We start from the raw sequence: 19,922 nt of genomic DNA, 5'->3' as shown, positions 1-19,922 counted from the left end.
CCCACCTTCTTTAATAGCCTTTAATGGACTGTTCCAGAGTCCACCCTTCTTGCATAGAAGATACAGGCCCACACTTTCCCAAGGAGGCCATTGATTTTTGTCTGACTCTGCATGCAGCGGTCCCATCTTAGGCCAGAGGTGCTGATCCCTCTGACGCCGGCAATGTAGCATTTCTTGGAATGTGTTCACCTAGCACTTAGAGAGCCCAGCTGAGATCAAGGCCCCGCTGTGCCAAGCACGGCCAAGACACACAACAGGAGACAGATCCTGCCCTGGATGAGATCAGGAGCCTGTTGTGTCGGGTGCTGCACAGACACAACCAGAGACAGGCCCTGCCCCTGCTGGGATCATCATATTGCGTCCTATAACCCCCCCTATATAATACAGTGATAGGTTATGATAAGAGGAAGCTATATACAGTACTGAATTGGGTGGTCCTACCCATTTACTTGGTCACTTCCATCACTGGCCAGCAGGGGGCGAAAGAAAGGAGACTAGACCTCATAGTCTCGGCTGCCCCTCCCCGTGGTTCTGGACCAGTCAGGCTCTCCCCCAAATCAGTCCTTTCCTTGGGGTGTGTCATGCAGGGAGTCGGGAGATAGAGGGAACCTGGGCCCACATTCTACCCTGGGTTCTAGCTTAGGACCCTGGAATAGCAATTGTCTCTATTTTCCCCTGAATCAGCTGTTGAACAGCTGTGATTCCCTGGGCCTCTCCAGCACCTTCTTTACTGCTGGCTTTTCTTCCTGGTGCGTGATAGCGTTCGTACCTCCAGGCCTTCCCAAGCACTCTCTTACCCCCAGCCCCATGCGTGCGGTGAGCTAAGGAAGGGGAGTTTTTTTTAGCCAGGACTTGTTGGTTCTTAATTGGCTCCAGGTATCCTGATCAATCTGTCTTAATTGTCTTCAGGAAGTCCCTGAGTGACTTCAGGTGTCTCCGTTGGCCTGACTGCCTTAATTGACTCTGGCATGTTCCTGATTGTTCTGCATGATCTCTTTTTACCTTACCCATCGAGAGGAGACCGGTTTAATCTGGGGCAAATATACCTGCCTTCTATTACTCTGCTATAGCCATCTGGCCTGACCCTGTCATAATAAAAAAAACAACAACCCAACCCAACCAAACCAAACCAAAAAAAGCATGTTGCACTTTAGAAACTAACAAGATGACTTATTAGGTGATGAGCTTTCATGGGGCAGGCCCACTTCTTCAGATCATATTCTGAAAGTGAAATGGAATGACTGTTATATAGCAGAGGGATACAATGAAGAAGTAAACAAATCAGCTACATAGAACAGAAAGTGGGGGTGAGGGGATGAGGAAGAGACAAAGAAGGAGGAAATTGCTTATTGTAAGAGTCAATTAAGTGGCTAATCTGGAGTTACTACGAATATCAAAAGGCGGGAAGGCTGTCTTTGTAATGTGTAAGGTAATTATCATCTAAACTAACGGCCATTTGCAAAGTGTTGAATTTCAGCATAAATAAAAGTTCTGAAGTCTCCCTCTGTATTCTGGTGTTAAAGTCTCTTTGAAGTAAGACGCATGTTGTCAGGTCTTTAAGGGAATGGCCAGTTTGGTTGAAATGGCAGCTAACAGGTTTCTGTGTGTGGAGATGTCTGATGTCTGATTTGTGAGCATTGATTCTCTGGTGAAGTGACTGATCAGTTTGTCCAATATACATCGCAGAGGGACATTGCTGGCACATGGTGGCATATATCACATTGCTGGACGTACAGGAATATGAGCCTTTGATTGTATAACTGACATGGTTAGGTCCAGTGATGGCGTCTCCAGAATAAATATCTGGACAAAGCTGGCAATGGGGTTTGTTGCAAGGAAAGTTCCAGGGTTAGTATTAATGTGGGATGTATGCCCTGTGGTTGTGAATAAGAATCTTCCTGAGGTTAGGAAGTTAAAGGAATTGTGCAGTATGGTTTTCACTATAATTTGCTGTGGGTTTGGGAAGCACCCAAATACTAGTTCTCCAAGAGAAAACAACCAAGTAGGAAACCGGTTGGGTGCTGAACAGACATCACTAGCCATTGGCCAACCGAGGAGTTACAGTTGGCCAAAAGACACACCAGGATGGTGTTTTACCTTGGGATTCAGTGATGCCCACCAGACGTACCTGGACTGGTGTTCTCTGAGCACATGGAGTAAGGGTATAAAACAGAACACAGGGGCCCTATGCTTTGCCTTTTCCACTCCCTCTGCCTACGTTGCAAGCAACAAGAATGCTTAGAGGAGTGAAGACTACAGCATGGGGGACTGTCCCAGGCTTATAGACAAACCTGTATACAGGCAGTCCCTGAGTTACGCGGATCCGACTTATGTCGGACAGGGTTTTTCTTGCCCCGGAGGACGGGCGCGGCGGGATGCCCAGATGCGCCGCGGTCCCGCCGCCCGCGTCCTCCAGGGCGAGAAAAGCTGCTCCGCGTCTCCCTGGTCTTCTGGGGGGGGAGGGGAAGCCCCCCCCAGCAGACCAGGGAGAGGCTGAGCAAAGCCGCAGAGCATGCGGGCAGTGGGACAGCCCAGATGTGCCGTGGCTGTCCCGCTGCCCCCGTGCTCCGCGGCTTTGCTCCAGGTCTCCCTGGTCTGCTGGGGGGGTCTCCAGCAGATCAGCAGGCCAGGGAGACGCGGAGCAAAGCCGCGGAGCACGCAGGCAGCGGGAGAGCCATGGCGTGTCTGGGCTGTCCCGCTGCCCGCGTGCTCCGTGGCTTTGCTCCCCTTCTCCCTGGTCTGCTGGTCTGCTGGAGACCAGCAGACCAGGGAGACGGGGAGCAAAGCCACGGAGGACCTGGGCGGCGGGACAGCGGTGCGTTTCGGTCCACCGTCTGCGTCTCCCTGGTCTGCTCGGGGGGGGGGGGGGAGGCAGCTAGTGTGCCCCCCCCGCCCGCGAGCAGACCAGGCTTTTCTCCGGACGCCTGTGGTAGAGCATCTGGGGCGCTGCCGGTTGGTCCCGTAGCGCCGCTATGGGCACTACTGGACCAACCCGGCAGCACCCCAGCTGCTCTGCCCCAGGCGTCCTGATTCAGCCGCTGCTCGTCAGTTTCAGCAGGCTAGAAATTGAACCCAGGGCTCTGTCCCACTGAACTTGCATGGTGCTCTAGATTACTGTGGCTCACACCACAGGCTCAGGGCTAAATCATAGGCTCACAAGGACCCGTGTAGCTCTGCTGACTTCACAAGAGGTCTGGGTAGGACCCTACCAGATTCATGATCCAGTTTGGTCAATTTCATGGTTATAGGATTTTAAAACTTGTAATTGTCATGATTTCAGATATTTAAGCCTGAAATGTCCCAGTGCTCTAATGTTAGGGGTCCAGATCCCAAAAGGAGTTTGGGGGATCGCAAGGTGAGTGTAGTTGTGGGGTTGTGGTGCCGTTACCACTCTTCAGCTGTCCAGCTCTGAAGGCAGCACTGCAGAAATAGAACGAGTATGGGGCTCATAGAACCATAGAATCCTCGGGTTGCAAGAGACTTCATGACGCCCTTGAATCCAGCCCCCTGCCCAAAGCAGGACCAACCCCAATTAAATCATCCCAGCCAGGGCTTTGTCAATCCAGGCCTTAAAAACCTCTAGGAATGGAGATTCCACTCCCTCCCTAGGTAACTTGTCTCAGCGCTTCCCCACCCTCCTTGGGAAATAGTTTTTCCTAATCTCCAACCTAGACCTCTCTTACTCAACTTGAGACCATTGCTCCTCGTTCTGCCATCTGCCACCACCATTTACAGAAACTGGGATCTGTCCCACTGATTCCAATGGTGCAATGGGCAATTCACACCACCTACGGATCTGTCCCTGATAGGATCAGAAATACAGAGCAGCGTAGCTCCTGCTGCATGACTTCCCACTCCTCTCTCGGGGTATGTCTACACTACCCTCCTAGTTCAAACTAGGAGGGTAGAATCATAGAATCATAGAATAATAGGACTGGAAGGGACCTCGAGAGGTCATCGAGTCCAGCCCCCCGCCCTCAAGGCAGGACCAAGCTCCGTCTACACCATCCCTGACAGATGTCTATCTAACCTGTTCTTAAATATCTCCAGAGAGGGAGATTCCACCACCTCCCTTGGCAATTTATTCCAATATTTGACCACCCTGACAGTCAGGAATTTTTTCCTAATGTCCAATCTAAACCTCCCCTGCTGCACTTTAAGCCCATTACTCCTTGTCCTGTCCTCAGAAACCAAGAGGAACAAATTTTCTCCTTCCTCCTTGTGACACCCTTTTAGATATTTGAAAACCGCTATCATGTCCCCCCTTAATCTTCTTTTTTCACGAGAAGTAATGGTAGTTCGAACTAGGAAGCCTAGTTCGAACTACCTAGTTCGCGCCCCATGTAGCCGCGCTGCACGGGGTTCGAACCAGCGGGGTTTTAAAAATGGCGGCGCCCCGCTTATGCAAATGAAGCCCGGGAAATTCAAATCCCGGGCTTCATTTGCAAGTGTGGTATGCCTAAATTACCCCGCTAGTTCGAACTAGCGGGGTAGTGTAGACATACCCTGGAAGACAAAGACTCTTCCTGTTGGGTCCGTCTCTGCCCACTTGTCAGAATCAGGAAATAACCCTAGAGCAACAAAGAGCTTGTGAGACTTTATCTTATGGGACATTTAACTTGTCACCTGAGGCAAATCCCTCCATGATGGGACATCTGCCTGACATCACCTCTGATGCAAGAACTCGTCCTAAAAACCACCCATCAAGAATATCCCCTTTTGTTCACTTCTGGCAGCCACCCACCTCATGCTGATAAGAGGAGAGGAGGGCTTTGGATTATTCTGCCTGATCTCCAGAACAAGTCAGCAGCCCAGTTAAAGAACAATACGCATCTGTTCAGCTCTCTGAATGACAGGACATGCTCATCACGCTGTAGGAGAGAAAGCCCGGTGGAAGGCCTGAGGTCTGAACTAAAGCCAGGAAAAGTCATATTGTGAGCAACAGTCCAACCCTGACAAAAGCAGATGCCTGCCACAAGTCAGTGTCCAGCACAAGAAGCCCACAGCCGTGTTGCTAGCACGGCTAAAACATACTGCAGATGTCCGTGCATTTCAGCAAGTCAGCACAAGGACACCCCAACCTGACCACGATGGTTGGAGAACAGCAATGGATAGTGACACTTGGATACATGGGGAAGGAAGTACAGCAGGGAGTAACAACCACGCTGTGAAAAGCATGAGGTGCTACGTTAGATGCTTATCCCAAACTGTTTGTCTCAGTCCATAAATGTTGGGATACTTTTCCTTAAACCTTCGTCTGGCCTAGGGGGCAGCGGAAAGTTCTGCCCCTGACTCACCTGGGTCATTAGTACGTGCAAACGTTTGTAAGCACACGACTGAACGGAGGCCTTAGCACTGTGCTCCATCGGCAATAAACCTGACCAAGTGTCTTCGCTACTGAACCAAGACGCGGGGTCTTATTGGGCAGTTTGATGGCCAGAGTCAGTGCCACTTGCAGAAAGAACACAGGCACCCAGCTGAACATCTGACAACACACACCAGCTCAGGAACACGGAGGACAAGGGACAACTCGCCTTCCAGAGTTTGTGTGGGGCTGGGAGTGGGTGCTGGCTCTTCAGGGAGGGTGCTCCGTCTGAGAGAATTCATATTAGCAATCCCTACTGAGCCCAAAGCACATCTCAGTCTTATCTACACTGGTACTTACAGCCCACTTTAATGTAGCCCATACTGGCTAGCATCATTATGGTACAGTTGAGAACCCAGGTCTCAGGCATCTTGACTTCCATCCCCTTTAACAGCCTCCATGACTCCACCAGAGTCCATTCCTCTTGCCTGGAAGATAAAGGGCCACTATGTTTCTAAACTGGCCACTGATTCTGGCTAACTCCATGTGCAACCGTTCCAACTTGGGCCAGGTTTTCACACTTGCTGATCTCCCACAGACTTCAGAGCTGTCGGTTTTTGTTGTCATTTCTATTAACCTAGTCCATGGAGGATGTGATCCAGATCAGGGTGCATCATGCCAGGTGTTGCACAGATACACGGCAAGAGAGTTCCTGCCCCAGATGAGATCAGGGATCTGTTGTGCCAACGTTGCACACGCAGCAAGAAACCTCCCTGACACAAAACGCCTACAGTCTAATACAGGGGTGGCCAACTTGTTCCAAACAAAGAACCAAGATCCAGCTGGATCCAGCGCAAAGAGCCGGGGCAAAAAAATGGTAGAGAAAAAAAAGGAGCCCCCATTTTAAAGGAGCCCCCAAAAGATGGTAGAGCAAAAAAAAAAAAAAAAAAAAAAGACTGGCCCTTTAAGAAGGCTTTTTGGCCTCAGCAGGCTCCCATCCATGGCTGCCATTTTGGATCTGCATGGCTCCCCTGCCCCAGTGAGCACAGGGGAGCCCCAGGAGGGGGGGACGTGGCTGACGGGGGGGAGAAGAACTGCATGTAGCTCACGAGCTGTGGGTTGGCCACGCCTGGTCTAATAAGATGAAACAGAGTTCAGGTGTTGAAAGAGAGAACTGACGTACCCCCACATCATCCCTCATGTCTCCTAGCTCTCCGACTAGGGTGGATTCTACACCTCTGAACTAGGCTGAGTCCTCTAAGCATTACTGTCACTCAGATACTAACAGGCTCTAGAGAGTAACTGGGCTAGATCATCAGTTGCAATGGTCATTGACTTCCGTGGAGGTAGCTACCCAAGCTGGACTCTACCCCCGTGAATTTGGAAGGCAATGGACAATTTACACAAGCTGAGGAACTGCTCCCAATGGAGCACTGGTGGTTTACACTAGAGGAGGCTTCCATGTTGACTTCCATGGAGTAATGGCCCATTTACACCAGTTTTGATTCTGGCCCCTGTGAGCCCAACATAACAGCTGATTTGTGAGAGCTGGGAATCGGACCCCATTGACTCCAGTGGAGAAGAGGCTAATTCACACCAGCTGGTGATCTGACTTCACTACAAGCAGCAGAACCACAGCTGATTTACCTGAGCTGGGAATCTGGCCCCATTGATGCCAACGTAGCAATGGCCAATTCATACCACCTAGCGACATGGTGCCTTTCTTCCTGTTACTGTCTGTTAAAGGGCATAAGATACATGCACCTTATTATAAAACATGTTCCCTGCCTGTTACCCAGCCTTCACGTGTAGGGAGGAGATTAAGAAGTGGAGGTAAAGCGTTTTTTGGCCTGTACAATGACAGTAAGATGAGTCATCTCAAGACCCATCATAGAGCAGAATAATGCAATTCATTCTTCAACCTGAGGTTGGCTCCCAGCCTTGGAAACAGCAAGCTGATTCCACATGGTGGAGTTTAATGAAGCCTCTGACCTTTTCCGATAGATAAAGATGATTGGTCTCCTTGACAGTGTGAGCATTGGGTTTGGGCAGTCAAGCTTGTAATGGCACACCCAATGCATTGTATAAATACGGCTGCTAAACCCCATAGCCTCATGCCGTGGTTGTCTGGACTTGGAAGAGCCAAACAGAATCCAAGATGAAGCTCCTGATTGTGGCTGTGGTTCTCCTCGTCTCCATCCTTTGCCCTAAAGAAAGCAGCGCACTACTGAAACGTAGGGTAAGCATCCAAATATGGCATGTTTTCATCGGCACTGTCAGTGGTATGGCTGGAGCCAGAACCGAGCGCTTGTGCCTGCTTATCCAGTGACACGTGCACTAAAAGATACAGTGTCCTATATGGCAGAACATCACTTGGGGTGCATCTGCACTGCACCCTAAACTTGACATAAGATGGGCAATAAAATCTCATTTCGATTTTATTTCGAAATAGCTTATTTTGAAATTTGGCGCATCTACACAGTGCTAAATTTCAAAATAAAGTGCTATCTTGAGCCATGGCTTATTCCTCGTGCAATGAAGTTTACAGGGATGGCAAAATAGAACACCCGTTATTTTGGAAAATATTTCAAAATAACAGGTGGCTTGTGTAGATGCTGGGTAGCTCTTTTGGGATATCTCCAGTATCCTGAAATAGCTTTGTTGTGTAGACGTGCCTAAGTGAGAGTCCAGAAATGACTCTCAACTCTCGTCAGGAGGAAAGAGAAAATTCAGGGAAAGAGCTTCTGAATTGTTCTCTTTCATTGAGTTTTAAAAATGGCCTATGAAACATTTTGGGGTTTTCAAGTGAAAAGGAAAACAACAACTTTAGGTTTTCAAAAGCCACTCATGAGGCAGGAGGCTGTGATTAATTTTTTGAGGGTTTCAATAAAAATATATTGCTTTGGAAAAACAAAATTGTCAAAATTTCCCATAAAATGTTTAGACTCTAGTTTTTCATCTAAATGTTTTTTTCTGTAAAAGCTTCAACTGTGGTTGAAACCCACCCCCGCCCCCCGCACCTTTCAGTTGGAAAAAAAAAACAGTAAAAACTTTCTTCCAGTTCTAGTTAAACAAACAAACAAAATTTTTGCTCAAAATTAAATTTTTAATGGAAAAATTTGCTTCTTACACTAATTCTGTTTTTAATCCAAAAGAATTAAGACCAAAAAATGGGAAAAGTTTTGCTTTTTGATGTCCAGATGCTATTTTCCCCCCTTTCCCTTCCCTCTTCCAGTAGGAAAGTAAAGGGGGGGATATTTTCTGTTTTTCATTCAAACAGTTTTAAAAAAATTCCAAAAAAGTTGAAACCCAAATGTTTTGAATTTCTGAAAACACAATTTTACAAACTGTTCTAGAAAAAGGGAAAAAATGGGGGGAAAGAAAAGAAATCGGGGTGGCTATCGTGAATCAAAAAATGATCAAACATTCTCATTTATTGAAAAGTAAATGGACAATTTTTTTACAGGAAAAATTTCAACCCCCTCTAATTCTGATGCAGATGGGTCAGGCTCAGTAAAGAAGCTCCCAGATTCTGGAGATTAATCCCAACAGCGACAAAGAACAGTAGTGGAAGGTTTCACATTGCAGTCCACTGGCATAACTGTTGCTGTAGAGTGAAAAGAAGTTTGGCAGTGGACGACGGGCATAAGGATTTTGCACAAAAAGGGGTTTTTGCACAAAAAGGAAATGTCCACACTGTTTGTTTTTGTGCAAAAACCCCTTGTGCAAAAACGAAACGAAGGAGAGTATGCAAATGAAGCACGAGAAAATGCTAATTCATGCTTCATTTGCATTGTCTCTTGCGGCAAAAGTCATAGTGTAGCCGAAGCCAGAGTGTGCCGAGTGTAGCCATGGTGCGGCTGAGCTATGGAGAGTGGGAAGCAATCAGTTACATTTTGAGGGTATTGAGTAAGAGGAAGATCATGTAACTCCCAGACCTTTCCTTGCAGGGTTCTGCGCACTCAGCTGAAAGAGGTTTTGGGGTGAGTATTCCAAGTTGGTTTCCTGTCCAGCTATCTTATATACCAGTGTTTCTTAAACTTTTTAAAACCAAGGAACACCAAACAATATTTTTTTTAATGGGAAACACCAAAGATTTTTTGTTGAGAAAACAAAAGTGTCAGGCGGGGGGAAGTTATTGAGGAAAAAAAGGGTCAGGGGAAGTTATTGAGCAAAAACAACAACAAAAAAGTTGCCCGCCTCTTTAAGGTCAGCCATTTTGAATTCTGTTGTTCTCCATGGCACACCGGTGTGCCCCAGAATACAGTTTAAGAAACACTGTTATACACGTTGAACTTCTCTAATCCAGAACTCTCTGGTCTGGAAACATGCGTCGTCCGGAATGATTTTAGTGAACTGGATGTTCACTTTTCCTGGATCTGGCCACTTTTCCCGCGGTTCCATAAAGTTTGTTTATAGCCACCAGGCGTGGCTGTGAGTGTTCTGTTCTCTTATTTAGCTCTAACTTACCCCAAAGGTTCTCTAACAGCCCTGTAAGCAGTGCAAGTACTGGTAATGCTGCTAGAGAATACTGACCTCCCATGGTCTGGAAAATTCTCTTGTTTTGAACTGGCCAGGTACCTGTATTGTTGCAGAACTCTTCAGATGCCCCAGCTGTGAGCATGGCGGTCATTTGGAAAAGTCCAGACAGATGTGCAAAGATGAAGGCAAAAGACTAAGGAATGGGCTTATAAATCCCAAAGGGGGGTGTCACAGTTAAGGAAGATGCTCTTTGCACTTTCAGTTCTCCCAAGCAGATGGTGTTTTGGGCCTCTGCGGGCTTTGCTCTTTACAGCCATGATAAGAGCCGCTTCCCAGTGGAGTCACACACAGCAGGAGCTGTGATTTGCTGAGAATCTTTGTGTGGAGATAATATAGGAAAGATGTCAATAGAAGGGAGAGTGGAAATTGAGCAGGTGGCTTGGAAATTTCCTCACCCAGGAGCTGTCATGCACAGCCAGTGTCATGAAACTGGCATCATTTCTGATCGTAGAGAAAGAGCAGCACTAAACAACTCCTTCCGCTTCCTTTATAGTGCACTGGGGGCACTTAACGTAAGAACATAAGAATGTAAGAACGGCCGTACTGGGTCAGACCAAAGGTCCATCTAGCCCAGTAGCCTGTCTACCGACAGTGGCCAGCACCAGGTGCCCCAGAGAGGGTGGACTGAAGACAATGATCAAGCGATTTGTCTCCTGCCATCCTTCTCCAGCCTCTGACAAACAGAGGCCAGGGACACCAATTCTATCCCCTGGCTAATAGCCTTTTATGGACCTAACCTCCATGAAATTATCTAGCTACTCTTTAAACTCTGTTATAGTCCTAGCCTTCACAGCCTCCTCTGGCAAGGAGTTCCACAGGTTGACTACACGCTGTGTGAAGAACTTCCTTTTATTAGTTTTAAACCTGCTACCCATTAACTTCATTTAATATCTTGGAGCCCTGCTGGTGGTGTGTTGTCCATAAACGCTCTGTGAGAGTCCGAGAAGCTATTCTGGATCATTGTATAGTGCCCAGTCAACTAAAGGCAGGAAGGCAAAGAGAAGAAAGACAGGCACAGAGAAAGGAAGAGACTCATATAAAGTTACTCCAAAATTCAGCAGCAGAGCCCAGAATAGATCCTTGAGCTCTTGTGTCCCAGCCCAGTTCCCTTTTATACCAGAGCACCCTGTCTCCCATTTGCAACCAGCAGACATTTGAGTCCTGTTCCTTTTAGGGCATCATTTTCATTTACTGCTGCCAGAGAAAGAGCAGCAACAAGTGATAAATGTTTTAGTAACGGGTTTGCCTTTTCTTGTAGTTTGATAAAAGCGCTTCACGTGAAATGTTGGTGAGTGTTCAGCATTTACTTTCCTTTAAAGCTTTTACATTCGCCTTTAAATCATATTAATCATAGGAAGCCCATTGTCCTCCAGAGGTGTGCTCAGAGCTTAGGCTGAGAGAGGCTGAGGAGTCCAAAGACAAGAAGCACAATCTATTTAGTTTATCACACAAGACAGTTAAAGGGTGACTTGATCTTGGTATAAATGTAATTGCTGGGGACGAGATTTCTGATGGGAGATAGCTCTGTAGTGACAGGAAGATGAGAGCCAATAGTCTAAAAGTGAAGTTAGACATGCACATTTTAAGCCATATTAAAAATACCATTGGAACAACTAACCTAGGATGCGATGGAGCCTCTGGCTATGTCTACATTGTACTGTGAGAATATTGATCGTATGAGCCCATGTTTACCCTACTGAATGACATGGCTGTGCTAGCAAAAGCCCTTTGTGTAGACACGGTTGCTATATTTTGATGACATAGTAGAAAGCATAGGATCAAGTAATTCCCGGCTTTTTCCTTTCAGGCTCAGATGAACCCACTTAGGAGAGGTCCTTTGGTGACCAAATTTTATTTGCTATCAGGCTGTTTTATATGATCACAGGACTTCTTAGCAAGCCCAAAACCTGAACCAGTGGTTAGTTGGAATCATCTAGACAGATGTGGAAGGACTGGGGCAAAAGACAAAGAATGGTTTTCTAAATCTCAAAGGGATCTATCAAAATTAATCCGGAGGCTCTCTGCAGTTTCAAGTTTAATCATAGAATCATAGAACCATAGAGCTGGAAGAGACCTTAGAAGGTCATCAAATCCAGCCCCCTGTCCTACGCAGGACCAATCCCAACTAATAAGGGCGTGTCTAGACTACCTAGTTTTGTCGACAAAAGTGGACTTTTGTCGACAAAACTATACCAGTGTCTACACTACCGCTGAGTTCTGTCGACATAACAGCTTGCTTGCTTTGTCGACAGAACTCAATGTGTCTGGACGCTCTTTGTCGACGGAAGTTTTGTCGACCGTATCTGTCGACAAAACTTCCGTCGACAAAACGCGGTAGTCTAGACATACCCTCAATCAACCCAGCCAGGGCTATGTCAAGTCGAGACTTAAAAATCGCTAGGGATGGAAACTCCACTACTTCCCTAGGAAACCCATTCCAGTGCTTCACCACCCTCCTAGTGAAATAGTTTTTCCTAATATCTAACCTGGACCTCTCCCGCCACAACTTGAGACCATTGCTCCTTGTTCTGCCATCCGTCACTACTGAGAACAACCTTTCTCCATCCTCTTTGGAACCCCCCTTCAGGAAGTTGAAGGCTGCTATCAAATCCCCCCTCACTCTTCTCTTCAGCAAACTAAAGAGACCCAACTCCCTCAGTCTCTCCTTGTAGGTCATATGCTCCAGTCCCCTAATCATTTTGGTTGCCCTCCGCTGGACCTTCTCCAATGCGTCCACATCCTTTTTGTAGCGGGGGGCCCAGAACTTGACATAGTACTCCAGATGTGGCCTTACCAGAGCCGAATAAAGGGGAATAATCACTTCTCTGGATCTGCTGGCAATGCTCCTCTTAATGCAACCTAACATGCCATTAGCCTTCTTGGCTACAAGTGCACACTGTTGACTCATCTCCAGCTTCTCATCCACTGTAACCCCCAGGTCCTTTTCCCCAGATCCTTAACTACTACCTAGCTGATTGGTCCCCAGCCTGTAACAACGCTTGGGATTCTTCCGTCCCAAGTGCAAGACTCTGCACTTGTCCTTGTTGAACCTCATCCTTTTATTCTAAAAGCTTTTATACTAAATGGTTCCTTTTATACTAAAATCCATTTGGTTGGGTTTTGTGTGACCTCTCCTCTTTACAACCACAAGAACCACTTCCTAGTGGACTCACGCACAGTAGGAAGTGGCATTCACTAGCAATCCTGTCATTCTGCGCCACTGGAACTAGGGCTATTGTTACTATTGAACAATCACATACACAAGAGAACTGATCTCCAGCACAGGTAAATGGGCCAAGCTCCACCGAAGTTAATTGGGAAGTGCCATTTTACACCAGAACTCATAGACTCATAGACTTTAAGGTCAGAAGGGACCATTATGATCATCTAGTCTGACCCCCTGCACAGTGCAGGCCACAGAATCTCGCCCACCCCTCTTAGAATAATCCTCTCACCTATGTCTCAGATATTGAAGCCTTCAAATACTTTGAAGGACCCAACATGCAGAGAATCCTCCAGCTGTGATCTGTACCCCATGCTATAGAGGAAGGCGAAAAACCTCCAGGGCCTCTGCCAATCTACCCTGGAGGAAAATTCCTTCCCGACCCCAAATATGGCGATCAGCTAAACCCTGAGCATGTGGGCAAGACTCACCAGCCAGACACCCAGAAAGTTCCCTATAGCAACTCCTATCATCCCTCCATTGACCTATTTCCAACTGATAATGAATGGCCAATTAGTTACCAAGATCATGTTATTTCATCCAACCATCCCCTTATCATAGAATCATAGAACTGGAAGAGACCTCAGAAGGTCAAGTCCAGCCCCCTGCTCTAGGCAGGACCAATCAGACTTTGGCCTATTAGAAAAAGGGTTTCCCATGTGGCACATAAAGAAGCACTGCAAGGGGGAATCCAGGAGATAATCCAATGGTATGGCTAGTGGGTAGAAATTGACTGGACAGTGGAAATTTCCCACTTTAGAGAAAATCTAAACATGTAATAAAATTTAAATAGTTTTTCAATACAAAGTTTTTCTTTTGGCAAACCAGAAAGAACAACATTTTCACACCAATGCTCAGATCCCAATTTTTCAGCTAAGTGATTTTTTAAAAAGTTTTGGATTTGTTTGAAAACCCATTTTTCAATTTAAAATTTTTTTTGGATGGAAACATTTCATTCGGCGTTACTCAAAAATATTTTTTGGTCAAAATGAAGATTTTCATGGAAAACATTTTTTTCCCTTTTTTCTGAATTTTAAACAAAAGGATTGAAAACTGAAAAAAGGAAAAAAAGACTCAGTTTTGTGCTTCTGCCTTCTTTTCTTTCCCTTTCTTTTCCCTTTTTCAGTGGGAAAACAAACAGGGGAAGGATTTTTTAGTTTTTCATTAAAAAAATTTAAATTTTTCAACAAAAGGTTGACACCTACAATTTTTTGGTGTGGAAAATTTCCCCAAAAACGCATATAATTTATCAAACAGATTTAGAAAAGAGCACCACGGAGTGAAAAATCTAAGAAAGGGAGTTGAAAACTGCTGTCATTTCTCTTTTTGACCAAAGGGGAAAAATTTGAAAAATATCGAACAACTTTTTTCAAAATTTTATTTGGAAAAAAAATTCAACCAGCTTTGAGGCTACATCTAGACTGCATCCCTCTGTCAATAGAGGGATGCAAATCAAGCACATCGAAATTGCTAATGAACAGGGCTCAACAAATAAGAGGGCTCGACAACCTGGAAGAGCCAGCGCAGAGCGATCTGCACCTGTGCAGAATGCAGAATCGTGGAAGACCGTGAGGCTGGTGAGTGGGGCTCTTCACCACGTGGCAAACCCTGATAATGAAGCAATGATTTAAATATCCCACACCTCATAGCATAAACATGGCCGCAGCTTTTTTTTTCAAAAAGGAAGGTTTTTTTTAAAAAAACGGCAGTCTAGAAGCAGATCTGTTGAAAATAAAGCCTTTTTCGACAGATCCTGCATTCCTCAAAAATGAGGTTTACAGGATCTGTCGAAAAAGGCTATATTTTCGACAGATCTGTGTCTAGACTGCCATTTTTTTCAAAAAAATTCTGTTTTGAAAAAAGCGACAGTCATGTTTATGCTAATGAGGCCTGGGATATTTAAATCCCTGCTTCATTAGCAATTTTGATGTGCCCAATCTACATCTCTCTGTGGACAGAAAGGTGTAGTCTTAGACGCACCCTTATCTGCAGAAGGCAGGAAACTCCCAACTCTGGAAATGTCTCTGCACTGAGAAAGAAGGACAGTGGGGAGTTGCCCGTTACTAAGGTTCTGGAGAAAGTGTGGGTCTGGAGACTGACCATGTTTGACGTCTAACCGACACGACAGTGCCAGCAAAAGTCCCTAACACTAATACACTTAAAGCAACAATATCGTGTATTAGCTGTAAAGACGATTTCATTGGGCCAGATCTAGAAAAAAGGACACAGGTGGTGCAGGTGCACTAGCACACTGCAATAGCTATGCTGTCAAGGTGCTCTTAGCATAGGCATGGTATGGTTAATATATGGATAATGGAGGCATTTTGAGGGTATTGGAGAAAGACCAGCATCAAGTAACTACTCTCAATTTCCTTGCAGGCTCCTGCGATGCTGCCTAGCACGCGTTGTGAGGTGAGTTTTATAATTTCCTTTCTTGTCAGGCAGTTTTATGTTACCCAGTATTCCTTAGCAAGCCTGAACCTTGAGCAAGGGGTCAGCTGGAATAACCTGGATAGATGTGCAAGGATGGAGACAAAAGACAGAGCAATGGGTTTCTAAATCCCGAAGGGGCGAATCCGAGTTAATCCAGACACTTGCTGCAGTTTCATTTCTCCTATTATACTTGTGGCTGGTTTGATAAATCTCTGTGGACCTCTTCATTATCACTCCCTTAAGAATCACTTCCCAGTGGAGTCACACATACTGTGAACTAGTGATAGAAATGTAGCCGTGTTAGTCTGGTGTAGCTAAAACAAAATACAGGACTATGTAGCACTTTAAAGACTAACAAGATGGTTTATTAGATGATGAGCTTTCGTGGGCCAGACCCACTTCCTCAGATCAAAAGGAAGTGGGTCTGGCCCACGAAAGCTCATCATCTAATAAACCATCTTGTTAGCCTTGAAAGTGCTACATAGTCTTGTATTTTGTTTCATACTGTGAACTGTGATTCACTGGGAATACTGTGGCTTTCCTCCATGAGGGCTTAGGATAATAGTGTCACCATGGACAATCACAAACACACTCAGTTGGAAGTTTAGTGGAAATTGCCTGGATAGCTGGGAAATTTCCCACATTAGGAAAAATTGGAAAAAAACCCAAAACATTGTGATTACATTTCTGAGGTTTTTCAGTACAAATATTTTGGTTTGGAAAAACAAAACCAGCAACATTCCCCTCCTCCTAAAAATGTTCAGATCCTACATTACCTTCTGGAAAATGTTTGGCTTTGATTAAAAATCTGTTTTTGAACTGAAAACTAATGATCAAATTAATGATGAAAAAATTGTACTCAGCTTCACTCAGCCAAAAATATTTTTTGTTTAAAATGAAGATTTTCAGGGAAACCATTTTTTCTGTATTTTTAACAAAAAGAATGAAAATCAAAAAAGGAAAAAGATTCAGCTTTTGAACTTCATCTGTTCTTCAAAACTGCCTTTCCACTTCCCCTTTCTTTATCATTAGAAAAACAAAAGAAGCATCTTAATTTTTTTTCAAAAATTGTGAATAACTTGACACCTGTAATTGCCCCGCAAGCAAACATTAGTATTAAACAACATCTACAGAAAAAGGAAATGAGGAATGTATGTAATGAGAAGAAGGGAGGTGGCAATATAAGTGAAAATCCTGTAAAAAAATTTATTTCCAGAAGGTGAAAAAACTTTTAAAACAAACAACAACAACAACAACAAACAGATTTCTCAAAAAAATCATTTGGATTTTTTTTAACTATCTCTAATTCTTCTATTGAGGAATCAGACTCAGAAAGCACACTCCCAAATTCTGGAGGTTAATCCAAGTGATAATAAAGAAGGGCCGTGGCAAAGTTACCCAGCACAGAACTGTCCAAGGCATTTCAACACTACAGATTTCTCCTGGCATAGTTGTGTTAGTTGCGCATATAAAGATGATTGGACCTTGGCTAACGTGACTGTGTTGGCGAAAACCCCAAGTGTAGAGACAAGGTTATAGCAGCAAAATTGTATTTTTCCGCTATAGAATTTGTATATCTGAATGTGCTAGAAAAGTTTGTCCATTGAAAAGCGCACTAGAAGGCTGTGATAGCTACACTGCCAGGCATGGACGTGGAGGGGTTAAGCTATTGACCATAGGAGGGTAGCTGCTGTTTTGATGACACCGGAGAAGATGCGGAAAAAGTAACTCTCAGCTTTTCCCTTACAGATTGTGAATGCAGCTGGCAGCATCCTTGGGGTGAGTGTTCCATGTTTAATGTTTGTCAGGCAGGTTTCTGTTCTTTCAGTGGGTCTTTGCATGCCTGAAGCCCGAGCCGGGGGTCAGTTGAAATAGCCTGGAGAGAGGTGCAGGGTCTGGGCAAACAACGAAGCAATGGGATTCTAAATCTGAATGGGTATGTCAAAATCAATGCTGATGTTCTTTGCTGGGTCCATTCTTTCATTGTATTAGTAGACATTTTGGGGAGACTCTTCGGTTCTGTTCCCTATACACAGGCTAAAAACTGCTCCCTGGTGGTGTCATACTCATAGGAGCTGTGGTTCGTTGCCATGCTTGTTCACTTTTGGGGTGGGGATTATAGTATCACCTTGGAGCATCATGCATGTGGTTTCTACTGCATGAGGAGGCTGCTCATGTAGCAGATGTAAATCATCGTTGTACCACTGAAATCAATCGATTAACGCTGGTTTACATCAGTGTAGCACTTGGCCCATTTAAACGGGGGATTACCGAATATGGCCGATAATGAAGCATGCAAATCAGGATGCAGGAGTTGTTCTGGTGGGAGGGAGGGTGGAAATCAAAAGGATATCTGGGAGGTGTCTTACCCCCAGGAGCTGCCTGTCTTGCCACTACCGCTATGAAGAAACCAGCATCATTTCAATGAGACTGAAGAACGAACAGCATTCAATAACTTCTGCTTTTTTCCTTGTAGTGGCTTGGGGGCACACTGAGCTCTGGTAGTGGCGCTGTAGCCACAAATACACCAAACACAGTTGGCTTTAATGTTCTGAAGGAATTCTGGCTGATTAAACAGGGACTGGTCAGGCTAATGGAGAAAGGCAAGGAGAAGAGGAAAGACCGACACAGAGAGGGAAATGACTTCTCTAAAGTCGAAATCAACCCAATCCCCTTTCCAAAACAGAGTACTGACATTGTGAGAGAATCAGCTACATTCTGAGGTTAAGATCAGATCAAATGACTCCTACATTTTTCCTTACAGGCTGTTGAGTACATGGGCAAAGACATTCATGGAGTGAGCATTCATAGATGCTTTCCAGTTTTTCTAGTATTTCACCACCCCCTCCAAAATATGGGGAATATTTTAGTGTTTCATTCTTCTGCTCTCTCTCCCTCCCCTCCCCCATTTTTCAGCTCCCCTTTTCGGAGGGGGAACAAAGGGGAAATCTTTAGTTTCTCATTTTTTAAAAAAAGTATCAACTACTTGGAACAATCTAAGAAAACTCTCTAGAATCATAAATGAGAAAATTACAAACTATTTCCATTTCTGATTTTGTCCAAAAAGGGGAAACATTTGAAAAACAGTCATAATTTTTTACAAAATCTCATTTGGAAAATTTTCAACCTGCTCTAATTTCTATCCGGCGGAGTGAGGAAACTCCCAAACTCAGGATGTGAGTCCCAGCACTGAGAAATGACCGTGGGAAAGTTTCTCATCACAGAGCTGTCTGAAAATGGTGTGAGTCTGGGGACTGAAGACGTCTGACATCAATCCGACTTGATTGTGACAACAATAGTCCTTAGCATAGATACATTTATACCAACAACATTGTGCATTTGCAGTAGACAATTTTGCTTAGACAAAGCTAAAATAAGGTGCACAGACAGGTGTGGACTAGTACTCTGGAATAGCTAAACTGTCAAGATGCTTTTCGTGTAGTGTGGTGTGATTAAGCTACGGACAAGGGGAGAGAATTTTGGTGGCATTGGAGAAAGACCAGGGTCAAGTAACTACCTTCAATTTCCTTGCAGGCTCCTAGGGGACCACTTGTAATCCTTTGTAACATGGATTATAATTTGCTTTGTTGTCAGATAGTCTTACATTCTATGATTCTACTCAGCCTCCCTTAGCAAGCCTGGACCCTGAGCAAGGGGTCAGCTGGAATAACCTGGATAGATGTGCAAGGATTGGGACAAAAGACAGAGCAATGGGTTTCTAAATCCCAAACGGGCGAATTGAGTTAATCCAGACACTTTTTGCAGTTTCATTTCTCCTATTATACTTGTAGCTGGTTTGTTACATCTCTGTGGGCCTCTTCTATATAACCACTTTAAGAACCACTTTCCAGTGGAGTCGCACATGCTACGAACTGTGATTCACTGGGAATCCTGTGGCTTTGCTCCAAAGGGGCTTAACATAACAGTAGCACCATAGACAATCACAAGCACAGGAGCAGATCAGCAGATCCACAGCCTCTCTATCCTGATGTCAACCGAGTACAGGAAACAGCTATTCGCAGTGGATGCATTCCTGGAGAATACTGCGAGTGGTGGCTTCTGGCTCCACAATGAGCTTCCCGTGGCTCCCGCTCTTACTGCGGGGAGTGGCTGGGAGCTGTGGCAAAATTGATTTAGTTGGGATTGGTCCTGCTTTGGGCAGGGGGCAAGACTCAATGACCTCTTGAGGCCTCTTCCAGGCTTGATTCTATGATCACTGCTGCTGCCAGGTACCACGGGGAACTCACCATAGCTCCTGGCAGCTGCAGGAAACTCGCCTTGGCTCCTGGCAGCTGCAGCAAACACACTGCAGCTGCTGGGATCGGGAGAGAACTCGCAGTGGTGCCTCACAGCTGCGGTGAATTCCCCGCTTCCAGGCAGCCGCGGGGAACTCACGAATCAACAGGATCTCCTGTAGTG

Source organism: Pelodiscus sinensis, chromosome 24 (genome assembly GCF_049634645.1).
Source record: "Pelodiscus sinensis isolate JC-2024 chromosome 24, ASM4963464v1, whole genome shotgun sequence".
In the NCBI taxonomy this organism is placed as follows: Eukaryota; Metazoa; Chordata; order Testudines; family Trionychidae; genus Pelodiscus; species Pelodiscus sinensis.
Note: the sequence above shows the minus strand (reverse complement) of the source record.